General features: G+C 37.7%; 2 long non-coding RNA genes across 2 annotated transcripts; one reads left to right on the top strand and one right to left on the bottom strand.

Moving 5' to 3' along the window:
• Positions 1 to 1,060: 1,060 nt before the first annotated feature.
• Positions 1,061 to 2,195, bottom strand: LOC148716309 (uncharacterized). Its single transcript, XR_015995079.1, has 2 exons — positions 1,731 to 2,195; positions 1,061 to 1,508 (listed from the first exon to the last, which is right to left on the bottom strand). It is a non-coding gene; the product is annotated as an uncharacterized LOC148716309 (long non-coding RNA).
• Positions 2,196 to 6,636: 4,441 nt separating this feature from the next.
• Positions 6,637 to 9,797, top strand: LOC148716308 (uncharacterized). The gene is made up of 3 exons (XR_015995071.1): positions 6,637 to 7,056; positions 8,446 to 8,481; positions 9,728 to 9,797. It is a non-coding gene; the product is annotated as an uncharacterized LOC148716308 (long non-coding RNA).
• Positions 9,798 to 18,170: the final 8,373 nt, after the last annotated feature.

Raw genomic sequence — 18,170 nt, 5'->3', positions numbered from 1 at the left:
AGTAGGTTCTTACAGATGCCAAAGGTTGAAATTGAAAAAAAAAAAAGCCGAATTTATTTCGGGCGTTTCCTTCGGAAAGCCCGAGTAATTTATGAAAACTGTATTCATAGAATACATGATCTAAAAGTACATGATCATTTCTTTCTTAAAATGAATTTTTTCGTCGTAAACTATCTTTTATCTCAGGGATCTCATCAAAATAAACGCAAATCAAAATGACAAATCTAATTCGCTATGAAAAAATGCTCTGACATGTTTATGTTTAGGAAAATTTTCTAGATTATTACAGAGATGAGATTGCTTCGGTAAGGATATTTTTAAGAAAGAGAGCTTTGATTTAGTGATTGTTTGTGAATTTTTAAGAAACAGATAACGAGATTAATAATTATGTACCTAGCAGCTGCCATCCTGGGGGTCGACCCTGGGGTCATACGGGGGAATAGACTTTCGTCGCCAATTTTGCATTGAAGTGCATTTGCACCTCCGAGACGAGACACATGGGAAAACACCCACTGGATTTTTACCATTGCCGCCATCTTGAGAATAAAAGATCCTTACCATGGTGACTGGCTATTACCATTGATACCTACAGATGTAAAACTACTACTACTACTACTACTACTTTTTCCAGTTAGTCGCCGGCAAAAAGCCACATAGGATGTTTTTAACTTTGAGCCCTGTATAGCCCTGTATAGTAAACACAAGCTGAAGTAAGTTTTAGTTTGTGGCAAATAACATTCTTTTGGAGCATTACATTGTTTGAGTTAGTAGAGCATACTTCTTTGTCCCCAGGGGAAGGGCATTGGTAGCTTTATATTGAACAATGTTATTGTTGGTTAGGGGGCTTAGGAAATTCCTTTGCAAATGCCCAGGGGTTCCCCGGGGTCACCCTCTCCCCCCCTGGGACGGCCGCTGATAAGTGCATAATGACCATAATGACTGAAACAAAAACTTTTGTTATCAGTTGCATATAATTATAGCTCGTTGACCTCTTTGCCTCTGGAAAATGTTGTCAAATAATACCATCTGGCCCGATTACAGTCGACTAATACATATTGGAAAACTTTATATCATTTATTCTCATCACATTTGCAAAGATAACTTTTTGACAGGTATTGAAAGAAAAGTTAAGGCTATTTCAATATAGAAGACATTGCATGATAATTTTTGCACTTATTAATAACTTCATCTACACTTTAACTAGGTTTTTCGTTTCCTTCTTGCTGAGATTCATTATTTTTCTTCTTTCTTCTCTTTCGGGTCTTCTTTTTCTTCCTTTCTGGTTCTGTGAGGATAGTAAGAAGAAATTGTTGTCGTCAGTTGTTTATAGGTTTTTGGTCATGCGGGATTGGCCTGAATTTCCCATTTTGGAATGCTTTGAGCAAATTAGAAAACTGGAGAAATTCTTCAGCCATGAAACTTAATGAATTTTGTTTGTTAAATCTTACCCTCACTTAAAGTTTTCCTCTCTTCAATGTCATGTCTTTGCCCTCCCATGTCCTTGTCATCTTTAAAGTTAAAGGGAAAGGCCTTGATTTTTTTTCTTCTTGCAGTTGGCAGTTAAATTTGTATTATGCATGAGTCTATAAAAACATAACTTTATAAAGGTGATTTCTTGTTACTTTATGTAAAGTTTGCTATGTTTAGAAGTACAGAAACAAATAGGTTTACAGCTTCATTTTTTCATTTTTAATTTTTTAAAATTCTGTAAAGAAAATTTTTCCACTTACCAGGAATAGTGGAATCAAGGGATTTATCAGTATCGGGCTTCATACACGAGTAAGTCCCTTTAGAACTTCTGCAATAGAACCTTCTGCTATCACATCACACTCTACACACAGTTCCCGCAAGCCAGCATCCTGGAAGCGTTTGCCAGTGTTGGACAACATGGTGCATGCTGTGTGGAATACTTCCATTTTCATAACCATATCTTTCAATTTTGCGCTTTGTTTCCATTGTCCCTCGCTTGCCTTTGCATACAGTGTTAAGTCAATGACGAAGCCGATGCTCTTTAAGTTGAGCGTGTTCTTTACCTTGAGAGACTGCACTAGAACCTTGTGAACGGTAGCCATGTCATTAGCAGGCACATCGATACTCGGGAGATACCTGTTGACAGCCAGTGAGATAGTTGAACCTCATTAAGGACAGAAATGTTAAATCCATCCTAGCCACTGGCTTTGTGGTTCCTGCACCAGAAAGGGTCTCCTCCAATCTATCTATAATACCCCACGGGAGTGTTGCTTTGATATATGGCTTGATAGTTTCAGGCAAAGGACCGATCTCATGCCCCAATCGGTGTGGCATCTGGATAAGTTGAACATTGTTCGGCATACGGTAACAGTATTTGCTTGGGTGGTTTTTGTACTCCTGCCGTAACTCCTTAAATAATGTCCTGGCCAAAAGAGGTAACAAGGCGCCGCACGCGATCAGAATATTCCGCCGAGATGTGTGTGTGTTGCCAGTTTAGAGTATAGAAACGCATCTAGTTCTTCTGAAAGTTTGACTGCACTATCACATAGCTCGGTAGGTTTCGGAGGCCATGACATCTTACTAATATTTGGGTGAAGTGCATCACAGAAGTACAGGCCAGCTTAAGATTCATATATAAATATGAAAGGAAACCCTCTGTATTAACATCTGAAGTTTCTTCTCGGATTACCCTAGACGTGGGTGTGATGGATTTTCAGAACGGTTTACTTTTAAGTGTAAGCAGATGCTGAAAGTGTGGCCTGAGAAAGGCTTTGAATGGCGACGCACCTCATTTCTGTGTTTTCAAACATACAACCATTTTTCGCGATTTTCTTTACATATCAAGAAAAACATCTCGATCTCTCCTTTGATGCTGATCATGATCACAGACTTTCTTTTTTTGAATTTGTTATTTCATGCTATTCTGACATCTTACTTTTCTACATTTACATATCCGCTCGCTTGCACCGGCTCTACAATCTCTTCTTTTCTACTTTTTATTCCAAACAAGTTAATGAAATGACTTATATCTACTTGTACGTCTTTGGCAGGAACAACAGCAATCCATCGTTTCATGAAAAACATCTTCCCGTCATTGCTTTGTGCAGTGGCTTTGGTTGGATGTTTTCCACGCATCGAGTGGCAGTTTGGGAGTTTACAATGGAAAAATTTGATTAAGACAAAAAAAAAAAAAAAAAAACTGTTAAAACATCGATCGATCCCTTCAGAAAAACACACTTTCTGTGTTGAGTCCATCACCTTTTCAATCAACCAATAAAAAAAATTCAATTGCCGTATTCTGGTTCTTGCTCGCAAGAAAGTTGAGAAATCTCCAATTAAATCCATATATAATTAAACTATACCCGTGTGTTTTGAAAGGTAGAAACCAAAGAATTTGCTACAATAATATTTCTTCTGATTGGAAATTATTGAATCAAGGTACTACTCAAGGTAGCGTAAGCGGACACTAACTATTCCATATTTTTATAAATGATCTAGAGATCTATTTAGATACCCTGCCAGTGTTATTCTAGTATGCTGCTGTTTCACTGAAATATCATTGCTCCTGTTTACAAAGTTAAAGACATGTCTGAGACATTGGTCAAACATTTCTTAGAGTGGATAGAAAAAATGGAATGTTATTTAACCCCAGCAAATGTAAGGAGCTTACAGTCCTTGAAAAGCAATCATGAATTGTACCCTCCTGTGTTAGGGATCCCTAGTTGTACTTATGTGAGCATTCTAGGTGTCACCTTTCAGAGTGACTGTAGGTTCAATACACATGTTAAAGTGCACCTAAACCCAAAATTTTTTTTCGCTTAACGAAATAAGCTTATTTTTTGGAGTATTTCTGTGCAAAAATTTTTTAATTTGCTCAAATCTTTAATTTTCTATGCCCAGTCAAAATACGGAAAATCGGCCGCCATCTTGCCCCACGACCGAGTTTAAAGAAGAATGGCTCTAGCGGGTAATGTGACGTCAAATCGAGAACACGAAAGTCTGCATCTCACACATTTTCACTTGTTTGGGAAGATTGTCGTCGATATTGTCCGAAATATGCCGACTAGGTGTGTTGTATGAAGAATGTATGAAGCGCGATACCCTCTTGCAAATTTCGCACGTTGCTACATCTTTCTACAACACACTTAGTCGGCATATTTTCGGACAATTATCTACTACAACCTTCCCAAACAAGTGAAAATGTGTGAAATGCAGACTTTCGTGTTCTCGATTTGACGTCACATTACCCACTAGAGCCATTCCTCTTTAAACTCGGTCGTGGGGCAAGATGGCGGCCGATTTTCCGTATTTTGACTGGGCATAGAAAATTGAAGATTTGAGCAAATAAAAAAATTTTTTCGCAGAAATACTCAAAAAAATAAGCTTACTTCGTTAAGCGAAAAAATTTTTTTGGGTGTAGGTGCACTTTAAATGCCTCTATGTCCTTAGATGTCTACGTAAAGAGGGGTATAAGCAGGTACAAATAGACTTTCTTTTCGATTCCTTAGTACTTCCCCGATTTCACATATGCCCATATGGAGCATCAGACTCCGACCTCACCCCACTACAATGTTTTTTTCGATCGTTGGAAACGGAATTTTATTACAAGAAATCACAATTTACGATCAATTTTACAGAAGCAGCAGTATTTTTAAAAAGGTTTCTAAGGCCGCCAATCACCCCTGTCACTTTTTATTCCGCTTGTAAAGGCCTGCAGCTACAACTTACGGACTACGTCTGGCACCAGAACAAGCATCAAAAGTAAACGTTTTAAAAATACATTCGTTGGTCGTTTAATTTTTAGACATAACCTGTATGACAATTTTTAACTGTAATCAAGTGGTAAATTTAATTTTGTGGAATTATTAACCTTTTAACTCTTTTAACTCAAATTGCTTGTAACATTAGGACTGTATTTTTCTGTTTTGAATCAATAGAGACCATTATTATTATTGTTATTACTATTATTATTTATCATTATTAAGCGCGCTTATTTAAGGTTACTTCCTACCTTCAGAGGCTAATTTGTTTTGGGACTAGATTGAAGTTACACTTTTTAACTAGTGTTTGCAAAAGAAAAAAAATTAAAAATTTCAAAAAGCGTCCGACTTATTTAAAAAAAAAGGATTTTCGAATAAAAGTTAATAAATCAGGAAGGTGTCATAATCTCGTAAATGGGCGAACCCCCCGGGGGAATATTCGAATATTAGGAGGAATATTACATCGCGCCCTTGACAAATTTCATACGTGGAAGTAATCTGCTCGTAGAAAGTCTTTTCTCGTGGATATAACACAAAACTCAAAATTAGAGAAGAGTCCTTGGGTAAAGAAAAAGAGAAAAAGGTCCAAAGAAGAGAGAGATGGCAGCATTTTGTCAAAAAAAAAGAAAAAACAAAACAAAACAAAGCGAAAAAGGTTCTTGGTTTGGCCAGGAGCCGTCGACAAGCTTGGCATCCACTGAAGATCGACAGCATTCAATTATCCTTGGGGCAAAGAGCGGAAAAATTAAAGTCAACACCACAGAAGGTTGTAAACAAGATTCTTCATTGGAATCTGACGAAACCGATGGAGAAAAAGAAGAATGCGACAGATTTACCCTTTCTGCCGAGGGTTTTCTCTTCGCCGACTTTGTCCATTACAAAACGATCAACAGGGCGAGAAAAAAAAAAAAAAGACTGCTACACAATACTTTTCCCGGGACAATCTTGATCCATTGTCATTGACGGCGGGTCTCGTCTTTCTCATTGGTTTGCGGTTTCGGGAGGCGAGATAATCTCCTGGTGTGGCGCAAGTTGTTTACAAACCTTTGGGAGCTAAAATCTCGCATTTGATTTTGAGAGGAATACATCCACATTGAACGAATTTATAGGGTATGTAGATTTGACCAATTTTCGTGAAATTTCGCCAAAACATTCCCGGGATGATGACGAACAAAAGTGTGTCAGGAAATTTTGATCTTTTAAATATTTTTTACGTGGTGTCCATTTACGCAAAACGCTTCGCATATTTTTCGCTACTCTAACTTTAGATGCGAATATCCAGACAACCAATCAGAATATTGGAAAAGCCTGACACATTTTTGTTGATTGATACCTTGTGAATGAGACTAGGCAGCCATTTTTCTCGTGCCGCGGGATCCGATACCTGATAAATTCAATAGAAAAACACTCGGTCGTTTCACGCCTTTCCGGCTCCTGACACTTCCTAAGTGAAAAAATCGCCGAAATTATATTTCTATCGTAAATTGCATTTATTAACCTTTGTTTTGATGTCTAGTTTGTTAGGGTTTTCTTCCAACTAGCGCGCGTACGAATTTTCTCCCGAAGGACATCCGCGAAGGTAGGAGGTAACCTTAATTTTTGGGCTTTCAGGTTGGGCGCTTATTTGAGGCTGGGCGCTTATTTGAGGCTGGGCGCTTATTTGAGGCTGGGCGCTTTTTTGAGGCTGGGCGCTTATTTGAGGCTGGGCGTTTATTTGAGGCTGGGCGCTTATTTGAGGCTGGGCGCTTATTTGAGGCTGGGCGCTTATTTGAGGCTGGGCGCTTATTTGAGGCTGGGCGCTTATTTGAGGCTGGGCGCTTATTTGAGGCTGGGCGCTTAGTTGAGGCTGGGCGCTTATGGTAACCCATTCTCCCTGAGGTCATACCGCTGACAAACGCCAAGATGCCCCAAGGCTCGAGATTGAACTTTCCCACGCCGGCAAAGGTCCTTGAATCAAGCGCAATGTCATTCAAATTTTTACTTTGCCATCAAGGTCGTAATTTTACATCTTAGATTTACTGGCTTCGTTCACGCCTTCAGCCTTATCTTTTTCTCCCTTCGATGTTTTTTTTAATTTTTAACAAGCACAGCGTGTTCCAACTTGATGTGACAGCTTAGACTTAGTTATGGCTTAGAGAGGAAACCAGCAGCTACAGCCACAATGGTACGCGTGTGTCGAGAATGGCAGTCGTTTTAGAAGTTGCTTAACGAGAATGTAGTGGAATACATCACATAAACAATCCATTTCTGTTACATGATGACACATCTATGCTTTTGAAATGATACCGGTTGCTACGTTGTTTACAAGGCAAGAGTCGAGAGTCGGGTAAGTACGTGACTAAATTCAGCTGAATTTTATAAGTTCACAGTTCAACTTATGTTACAAGTAAGCTAGTGCCACGTATTCTTATTACAGTATCATACATGCCAAGCAAAGGTTTTGATTACCCTCCTGTCCAATAGCCAAAGGGTTTTTGGGCGGAATTACGCGAAACAATTCCATGTTTAAATAAATTTGGCCCCAGCGTTTCATTATTCAATAACTATTTACAATCAGGCTTGTTTACTGGAGGTTTGAGATGGATCCAAAAACGAACGCAGCTCCTCTAAGGATTTGGGAAATTTTTCTTTATAAAGTTCCCTGTGAAATCTGTATTTGTCTCCACATTTCTTATTCAATAAACAATTTAAAAAGAAATCTCCTAACTGGTTCAAGGCCTTTTCTTGTTATTTCCATAATATTAGGTCAATCTTAGTCAGTAGGGCTCAATGTTTTGACCCTGTGAAAAGGTTATTCACTTGAAAAACGAGTGTAAGGGTGGCCCCTTATTTTTTTCAAGGTGAGAATTAAGTACAGTGATCTACGTATGCTGTTCCTCGGTGAAACCAAAAGTTGACCTTTTCATTTGCCAAATATTGTTTATAAATTATTGTAATTCATTGTGAGGTCCAAACAATGGATGCAAGTTCAGAATCTCAACCACTGAACTTTATCATTTGGTTAGAGCCATTTGAAAGACAAATTACCAGATGAAGTAAAAGGAAAGAAAAATAGAAATGTAATGCCACATTAGCCATGATGCGTGGAGGTTATGATTTTGATGGATCTTCATTCATTTATCTCATGCATTATGAAGAATTGAAACAACTCAGAAGGCAGATATGTTTCTGTACTTTCCATTTCGTATTTATTCGCTCAGGAGAAAAGGCACAGAAATTTTAGCAATCTGTAGTAATTTAACCATATTGCATAACCAAGTTATAAAGGGGAAGAGCTTGAATATCCAGCCCAGGAGAGGTAGGAGATGACTTGGCTTAGTAAAAAATGTATTATCAAAAACCAGGTAATTGCCAAGTCAATTAGGTAGTGGAATTATCACAACCTTGGAAATATGTTAAGAGTTCATTTATAAATTTTAAAATAGGAAGAACATTGTTTATCCTGAGATCACTCTCTCCGCTGATGGGAAACATTGAAATCAAGGTTAAAATTCAGAAAAGGAGTATTTATGCACCCATTATCAACAGCTATTTTTTTATGAAAGGCAAGTAAAGCAAACAGAATCAACTTCTTAAAATAGTTTCCACTTGATTAAAGTTCAGGGTGATATTTAAAAAATTATACAGCACTCAATGGTTCCTTTTCACTCTCATTTAGATTTTTTCCTCATTTAGTGGTACCAGTGACTTGGCTAACATATTTGTTCTTTTACAGAAATTTGGACAATTCCCCTGGAGCTTTATTCCAAAGGTTAGTATGATTGTCCCTTATTTTGTATCTATAGTTCAACTTGCTTATAATACTAAGACTCATAGTGTTTAATGGAATTAAATTTGCTGCAAATCTAAAGCTATCACTTGTAGAGGATCCATATACCTTGACTGGCCCCAAATTAAATGCTTTCTTTTTAGCTTGTTTAGGATACTGCTCTTAGACTTGCTGAGGATACTGGTCTTTGACTCACTGAGGATACTGGTCTTTGACTCGCTGAGGATACTGGTCTTTGACTCGCTGAGGATACTGGTCTTTGACTCGCTGAGGATACTGGTCTTTGACTCGCTGAGGATACTGGTCTTTGACTCGCTGAGGATACTGGTCTTTGACTCGCTGAGGATACTGGACTTTGACTCGCTGAGGATACTGGGCTTTGACTCACTGAGGATACTGGTCTTTGACTCGCTGAGGATACTGGTCTTTGACTGGCTGAGGATACTGGGCTTTGACTCGCTGAGGATACTGGTCTTTGACTCGCTGAGGATACTGGTCTTTGACTCGCTGAGGATACTGGTCTTTGACTCGCTGAGGATACTGGTCTTTGACTCGCTGAGGATACTGGTCTTTGACTCGCTGAGGATACTGGGCTTTGACTTGCTGAGGATACTGGACTTTGTAAGTCTGGCTCATTGAGAAGAAGTCTGGTTGACTCGCTGAGAATAATTCTGGTTGGCTCGCTGAGAACAAGTCTGGTTGGCTCGCTGAGAATAATTCTGGTTGGCTCGCTGAGAATAAGTCTGGTTGGCTTGCTGAGAATAAGTCTGGTTGGCTCGCTGAGAATAAGTCTGGTTGGCTCGCTGAGAATAAGTCTGGTTGGCTCGCTGAGAATAAGTCTGGTTGGCTCACTGAGAATAAGTCTGGTTGGCTCGCTGAGAATAGATCTGGTTGGCTCGCTGAGAATAAGTCTGGTTGGCTCGCTGAGAATAAGTCTGGTTGGCTCGCTGAGAATAAGTCTGGTTGGCTCGCTGAGAATGAGTCTGGTTGGCTCGCTGAGAATAATTCTGGTTGGCTCGCTGAGAATAAGTCTGGTTGGCTCGCTGAGAATAAGTCTAGTTGGCTCGCTGAGAACGAGTCTGGTTGACTCACTGAGATGTTTGGTATTGCTATAATAAAAAATTATTTCAGCCAAATTTTCTGAAATAGGGTTAGTTGTAGTGGGAGTATGTCTTTCTGTCATTAGAAAGACATACTCCCACTTGTTTTTTGCTCTTTTTTTCCCCAGTACAACTTTCTGATGTCAAGTAATGGATCTTTACATTGTAACAATGAACCTGTGAATGAATGGAGGTGGTAGGTGTGAATGATTTAAATCCTATTGTGGAATTTTAAGGTAACATGCCCCACCTTTCCTCCCCCCCCCTCCCCAAAAAAAAAAAAAAAGGAAATAACCAGAATACTAAACGCCAAGTTGTCAGCCCTTTCTCTTACAAGTTAGTTGATTTAGTTCATAACTTCCTCTCCTTTTTCTTTAATTCCCTTCCTTGCCATGGTTATAATCACTGCCATTTCTGGGTTTACCTTATTTATCATTTTTGGCCTAGAGTTCCTTCTTGTCTCTTGGAAGTCAAATCATCCATCTAGAAGGCCTTTTTTAGTTGAAGATTGTTTCATCTTTCTATTACCCATGCCTGTCATCTTAAATTGACTTTCACTCAAAATTCACACCTAACTCTTTGTATTTGTTTCTCTTCCACAGTTGATGACTGGGATGGGAATTCACAGAAATGCAAACCAATGATATTTATCATGTGTTAAATAAATAAATCTTGAATATTAATAAAAAATCATCGAAATGTACTGGCTGACTTATGCAAAATAGTTATTGTAGCATGGAAAAAAAAAAGGGAGATAATAAGAACCATCTGAATTAAATTAAGTAAGTTTAGATCCTAAAAGTGATTACAGTGAAGGAACAATGTCTGATTCAGTTAATAGCAAATCAGTTCTTGAAAATCTTGTAAGAAATAATAATGAATGCACAGGGTTTTCAATGAGGTTTTCAGTTCTTTTTTTATGACATGTATTTTTAACCCACTAAAAGGTCAAAATATGTGTATTGCCTCTTGGTATCTAATGAAAGTCAAATCCCTCTAATTGAATATACTAAAACTGTAAATAGTACAACTTCTCTTGTTGTGGCCATCAGCGATATTCAATATTCAGACATTTTTCTATTAAAAACAACATGAACTATTGAAAAGTAATATTGCTTCAATCAACTGATTTGTGAAAACTCCCCTTGGGTGAACATTTTGCAACAAACTTTGATTCGATATCAATAATAGATAAAAAATTCCCTTCTCCTTGCAGTTAAAGGCAAGTACATTACCTACTCATAGTTCATAAAAGCCTTGAAAGTCTTTGAAGATGCTTGAATTCAAAAATTACAAATTCAAGGTCTTGAAAGTACTTGAATTTGAGGACTAGAACTTGATTTTTGCAATGCTTTTTCTCAACAATTTTCAAGTAAAAAATTGCAGTACTTTAATAGAAAAGCTGAGAAATAATGTTAAATAATTTTTAAACTTTCTTATGCAAACCTTTCCAAAAGAGGTCCTTCAATTTATCTAAAACTTGGCAAAGTCATTGAAAAGCCCTTCAATTTCAACCTTTAGCACCTGTAGGAACCTACTCCTATTATTTTGATTATTGTCTAGTACCATAACAACATTCATTACACTCCAGCAGGCAAAAATAAAAACAAGTAGACTTATTCATGATTGGAAATGAAAAAATTTCGTAACGACAGTAACAATGGCAACAGGGCAGTCTCCTAAAGATAACTCCAGATGTGCGATATAGAAAGCCCAAGTTGAAGCAGCTATGCGTCTACTTAAAGGGAAAAAAAAGTCTAAAACAGCAAAATATGATGAAATATTCCTTGCATAATGAATACGAAGTTTCAGCATTTAATTTTTATTTATCAAAATGTACATCTTTCATGGTTTTAATTTCTGGTTTCCCTCTTGTTGTGGAAAGATGAAGTAACTTTAGTAATGGGATAGGATCCGATTCAATTAATTAATTAATTAGTTAATTAATTAGTGCTACTTTATGTGCTGAAATTCATGCTAGAAGCTCTATAAAAATATCGGTTAAGGCCTTCCCTGCACTTTATAATCCCAAGAAAAAGAAAATAGAGATTACCTTAACATATTGCAGCAAAATCCCAGCTTATCTTGAACCTAAAACTTTACCCTGGGAAAAAAAAAAATATATACATCCGCGCATGCGCCAAGAGCAAAGTTTGGCACACGAGTATTCTTTCGCAAAACGACTCTCGTTTCGTCAAACGAGTCTCGTTTTTAAAAATGAGTGTCGTTTCTACAAACGAGTCTCGTTTCTAAAAACGAGTCTCGTTTCTAAAAACGAGTCTCGTTTCTAAAAACGAGTCTCGTTCGTAAACGAGTCTCGTTTCTATTCACAAACAAACGAGTCTCGCTTTAAATCGTTTATCGAGTGACTTATAAATCGTGACGATTTAAAATCGACTGGTTGCCCAGAAACTGTGAGTGATCCAATATCTCGTAGGTACATACGTACTATGCGGGATCTGTTTCACGTTTTTGTTTGTTATATGAGAAATGATGACGATGGACGAAAAAACGACCAACACTCCCACTCAGATCAGAGCTTGACCCCGAACTGTTAAGTTATTTTATGAGAGTTACCACCGAATAGAAGATCAAATTCAACACGAATGTTAGAATATCTAAATCATCGCCTACCAATATGAGATATCGCCGAAACGGATATAGGTGTACACAAGAATTCGCATTCGTGTTGAAGATTCGAAAACGATTTATTGAGGTCACAATATGGTGTTCAATATCGTCAAACTATTATAAATACGAACAAAACATAAACTGAGCGGAACGACAAAGGTTGAACAATAAATGCATACGTATGATGCACGATCCTCGCAGTAGAGAGCGCTATTTGCAATAGCGAAAATAAGACCTGAAAAAAACCAGGCCTGTACGGGATTCGAACCACTGACCCCTGCGATATTAGTGCAGCGCTCTACCAATTGAGCTAACAAGCCAATTGGGAGCAGGCCGTTAAGTTGATTCGTAATAAACCCGTGATGATAAATCAGATATGATGAATATATGAAGTTCATATATTTTGAACTGCGGTTATAGATACGTATGATGCACGATCCTCGCAGTCTGTTAATTGCATAATAACTAATATAAACGACCGACCAATAGTCGAAGCGGTGAACAAATAGCAACAAAGAGAGGTAAAAATAAGTTCTTACCGATTATCTCCTTTGTGCCTGGACAAAAATGCTAAAGGAAAAGCTTGAGGATAACGAAGAACAACCTCGCAGATTCAACAGACCTCACTAACAAACAATCGCACACTTTTCGCACAAACGCTGCTCACGAGGTTTAGATATTCGATATACTAAAAAAGGAACTAACACTAATAGTCAACTCGGATAAAAGTAGCGCTTCGGCACCAGTGTTGCTTCGACTGATCTGTTATTCATTTAAAACCAGTTATAATTTCCCGTACTATTTCAGACCCTAATTTACACCCATCACTTTACTATGTACTTTACTTGCCCGGTATACTCGAACCCTTACTTGCTTGTTTTACTTTATCACTTCATTTTACTAATTTGCTTCGCATACTTCACTTCCTTGATTCACTATACTTGCTCGAGGTACTTTTCTTGCTTGGCGTACTCTACTTGCTTAGTATACTGTAATTGCTAGTATACTTTACTTAACTTGCTTGAAAAACTTTATTTCTTTACTTGCTTCGTTTACTTTACTTGATTGATGTGCTTAACTTCCTGGATGTGCTTTATTTGCTTGACGTACTTTGCTTTACCAGCTTGAAATAGTTTATTACTTTACTTGCTTTGTTTACTTTACTTGCTTTGTTTACTTTACTTGCTTTGAGATAGAACAAATATATGAAGTTCATATATTTTGAACTGCGGTATTAGATACGTATGATGCACGATCCTCGCAGTAGATAGCGCTATTTATGCAATAGCGAAATTCAGACCTGAAAAAAATCAGGCCTGTACGGGACTCGAACCACTGACCTCTGCGATACTAGTGCAGCGCTCTACCAATTGAGCTAACAAGCCAACTGGGAGCAGGCCGTTAAGTTGGTTCGTAATAAACCCGTGAAAGTGATAAATGAGATAGAATAAATATATGAAGTTCATATATTTTGAACTGCGGTATTAGATACGTATGATGGTAGAGCGCTGCACTAGTATCGCAGAGGTCAGTGGTTCGAGTCCCGTACAGGTCTGATTTTTTTCAGGTCTGAATTTCGCTATTGCATAAATAGCGCTATCTGCTGCGAGGATCGTGCATCATACGTATCTAATACCGCAGTTCAAAATATATGAACTTCATATATTTATTCTATCTCAAAGCAAGTAAAGTAAACAAAGCAAGTAAAGTAATAAACTATTTCAAGCTGGTAAAGCAAAGTACGTCAAGCTGCGGTATTAGATACGTATGATGCACGATCCTCGCAGTAGATAGCGCTATTTATGCAATAGCGAGATTCAGACCTGAAAAAAATCAGGCCTGTACGGGACTCGAACCACTGACCTCTGCGATACTAGTGCAGCGCTCTACCATCATACGTATCTAATACCGCAGTTCAAAATATATGAACTTCATATATTTATTCTATCTCATTTATCACTTTCACGGGTTTATTACGAACCAACTTAACGGCCTGCTCCCAGTTGGCTTGTTAGCTCAATTGGTAGAGCGCTGCACTAGTATCGAAGAGGTCAGTGGTTCGAGTCCCGTACAGGCCTGATTTTTTTCAGGTCTGAATTTCGCTATTGCATAAATAGCGCTATCTACTGCGAGGATCGTGCATCATACGTATTTACTTGCTTTGTTTACTTTACTTGCTTGGGGTGCTTAACTTCCTTGATGTGCTTAACTTCTTTAGTGTATTTTACTTTCAGTACACCAAGCTGGAAAGTTATTAGTACATCAAGCAAGGAAAGTACACAAAGTAAGGGATTTGTACATCAAGCAAGGAAAGTTAATGAAGCAAGTAGAGTAAATAAAGGATGTCAAGAAAGTACAGTAAGCTACGACAAGCAAAGCTAAGCAAGTAAAATACGACTAACATATAAAGTACATCAAGCAGATAAAGTGTGCTTGTTAATGTTTCGGACAAACTCATTTAAACGCTGGTTGTCACACTCACTTTCTTCAATCCCTTCTGTTCCATATGACGTAAAACATCAGCATATACTTGTTAATGAAACATAATATTGAAAAGAGAAACAAAATGGGATGAATTTGCATACCAACGTTCGCGGCTCTAGTCCTCATAGGAAAATCCAAAACACAGCGTTCACTAACTCGACTAATCTTTCACTAATAAAAAGTTACATTTACTTTAATTTGATAAAGACTATGACGTCCCAGTAACAATGCCAAGCAAGTTTAGAACATCCAACAAGTAAAGTAAATTGAGCAAATGATTAGTACAATGAGCACATCATGCAAGTAAAGTATAGTAAGCAAGTTAATTAGGCCAAGGAAGCAAGTGAAGTACATTTACCAAGCAGGCGAGGTAGTGACGTAATGGTCGTGAAGCAGTGTTATTTATGTCTTTCCCCTTCGTCCAATCTACGTATATAAACCAGTGCTGCATATCCTGAAGCTTGTTTTGCTGGGCCCCAACACAAATTAAAACAAACCAAGTGTTATATATCTCGGGACATTATCAACTATTTTACACCAAGAATTGTTAAAGATAAAATTAACTAGAGTAAAAGTTTTTCATATCCAGAATCATTTGAAGAAGTCGATTATTTTGGCGTTGGGAATATAAATGATTTATTATCATAAGCCATTCAGCAACGATATAAAAGCTCGTTCATCATATATTTCCAAACGACCTCACTTTACAATTAGTAGGGGGACATAGGGGGGGTTCCCGCAAGAAAAATCGGAAAATTCCACAATATCCCATAAAAAAAATTATAGCCAAATACCGCAATTCTGCAATGCAAGGTCAAAACTTGATGTGATGCCGAGACCACTTCTCTGTGTGTTACGTTTTAGGGAAATAAGGAAATACAAATTAAGAATTTGTTTTAAAATAAACGTTCATTCAGGGAATTTTCGAGTTCACCCTGTTCTCAAAAGAATCGGAAACTGAAAAAGGCTCGGAAATCGGGGGAGGACTTGGTGGACAGTTTTTGATTCCATCCAAAATGCTAAAAACCTCACCTAGAAGGGTCGGAGAATACCGCAGTACTGCAATTTCAGATTAAAATTACCGAAAAACCACAAGAAAAAGTATCCAATATCGCATATCCCCTCAATTAGAGTTAATGTTATATTCTCTCACTTTAAGAAAATGTTCGATTTGACTTTGCATAATACTTCCATAAAGAAACATTGTCCTATCCTGAATTCGACGAGAAAACAGATTTTCAGTTTCTGCGGTGATGGTATACATGAAAATATTACACGATTCTGATTAGCTTAAAACGAGTGTAAAACGTTGTGATATGAATGCGCACCTGCTGTCAAAACTTTGTATGCTTTTTTCCTTTAAACTATTTACAACCTGATTTTATCTTGAAGTTTTGTGTAAATATGCACTCGCAAAGATTTCAAAGATTGCACTCACCCTTCGGGCTCAAGCAATTTTGTCTTTAAAAAGATTTACTCGTAATTATTTACGCCAACTTAGATTTCAAAGATTGCACTCACCCTTCGGGCTCAAGCAATTTTGTCTTTAAAAAGATTTACTCGTAATTATTTACGCCAACTTAGATTTCAAAGATTGCACTCACCCTTCGGGCTCAAGCAATTTTGTCTTTAAAAAGATTTACACGTAATTATTTACACCAACTTACACTTGAAATCGTGTGATCACCTATGCTAATTAGACAACTCGGTAAGTTATATGCCAATTCGACTTACTGATATAACGTTTCAAATTCACTTGATATAATGGATAAAATAATTTGTTCCAGTAAAAGTTGATTTCCACTGATGAATTACCCTTCTTACTTTTCCGATCATTCAGGAGTCTCGCTTTGGGTTAATCCTATGTCGAATTCGCGATCAGAAAGGAACTCATTTTATCTTAATTTTAGCACCTTTGACGTATCCTTCATTCAAAGCGACTGTATGTATTAACAATTCGTAGTTTTCATCCTCAGCGCTAAATTTATAATCAAGTAACCTATTCGAAGAGTGTGTCGCTCGTTCAGAGGCGGTACCTTAGGTGCGCCCTTTCTTCTTCAATTTTCTGTTCATCTCATTGGTAAGTAACAGTCTTCCAGGATTGTTTCTTTGCAGGTCCGGCATCGTAAGTGTAATTCTAATTGTTTCAGTGGGATCTTTGCAAATTTATATTGTCTGTCTTGCTCCTTTTTCTTTTTTTAATATCTTGGGAATATATTAGATTTTAGGAAGAAAGCAATTTTTGAAAGATTCACCGTGTCGAAGTTAAGGATCATATTTTGTACGCAAGATCCGTTTTACGTAGCTTAACACGATCCATTAGTTAGGTGTGACATGGACAACTGAGTAACTGCTGCATGTAAAGCTGCTGAACAAACATCCCAGTAGATCTGCGCTAGCCTTTCATACTGTAAAGTTTTTAAAAAAGTGAAAAGAGAATAAACACGAAATCAACTTGAGTGTTAGAGAATCGGGAATTTGACTCTAACAATGCCACAGTTCCCACAAAAGAGCAAAAAAAATGTCGTGCCCCGTTAACGTATTCATGCAGGATGAATTTGTTGATTTGATTTGGATAGCCACGACCCACACGCTACCAATATAACTGTCATCACACAATGAAGACTCTTAAATTGTTAAAAGTGTCTGATCCATCCTTCTTAACCTGAACACTTTCTTTCAATCCTACGGGTTTGTTTACCTTTGAGATGTACTTGTGCACAGAGGTCAAAAAATAAAATGTCTTTGAGGGTAACTCTCGCTCAATAGGCAAAGTCTTGGAGAATATCTTTTGATCTATAGAGCCTGTTAGCTCAAATGTATAAGTTACATTTGTGCAAACATTGGCCACTCCCAATGCAAATGAAAATGTTCTATAATTCCTTTGTAAGAATAATAAACAGTTGGAATTCAAGTCCCTCACAACTGTGTCCGAACCAAACATTTTGCGTGGTATTCCATTGTTAAACAGCACTTCTTTCTTAGAAGCGTCAGCAGTTTGCCCTTTGGCACATGTACAGAGCTTGATTTCCACAGAATTATCTGTACATGAGGCAAATTTGTTGTACATTGTTTTCCGGATAAAACTAAGGAAAATTACTCCTTGCGTTGGTTTGGCAAACTGTCTAACAGAGAGTCGATATACTTCGTCATCTGTGAATCCGACTGGAGGGACCGCGTGAATGTCCATGGTAGTTACGATGTATTCTCCTCGAAATCGTTTGACAACCTTTACAAATGATTTTCCAACTAAGCGCTGGCAGTTTCCATAGCCATACTTCTTCTTTGAATCACCATTTCCTGACGAGAATGAGTGGAAAATAATTGAAAATAAAACAAAATCAATTTTATTTTTTTGAGTCAGGCATTATCTCACTGCAATTCTTCATACCCTACTTCGGTTTACTTTATTTCATCTTACCTCACCTCAGCTCAGCTCGCCTCAACCACAGCACC

Source organism: Stylophora pistillata, chromosome 14, assembly GCF_964205215.1.
Source record: "Stylophora pistillata chromosome 14, jaStyPist1.2, whole genome shotgun sequence".
NCBI classification, from domain to species: Eukaryota; Metazoa; Cnidaria; class Anthozoa; order Scleractinia; family Pocilloporidae; genus Stylophora; species Stylophora pistillata.
This window is presented reverse-complemented; position numbering and strand designations above follow the sequence as displayed.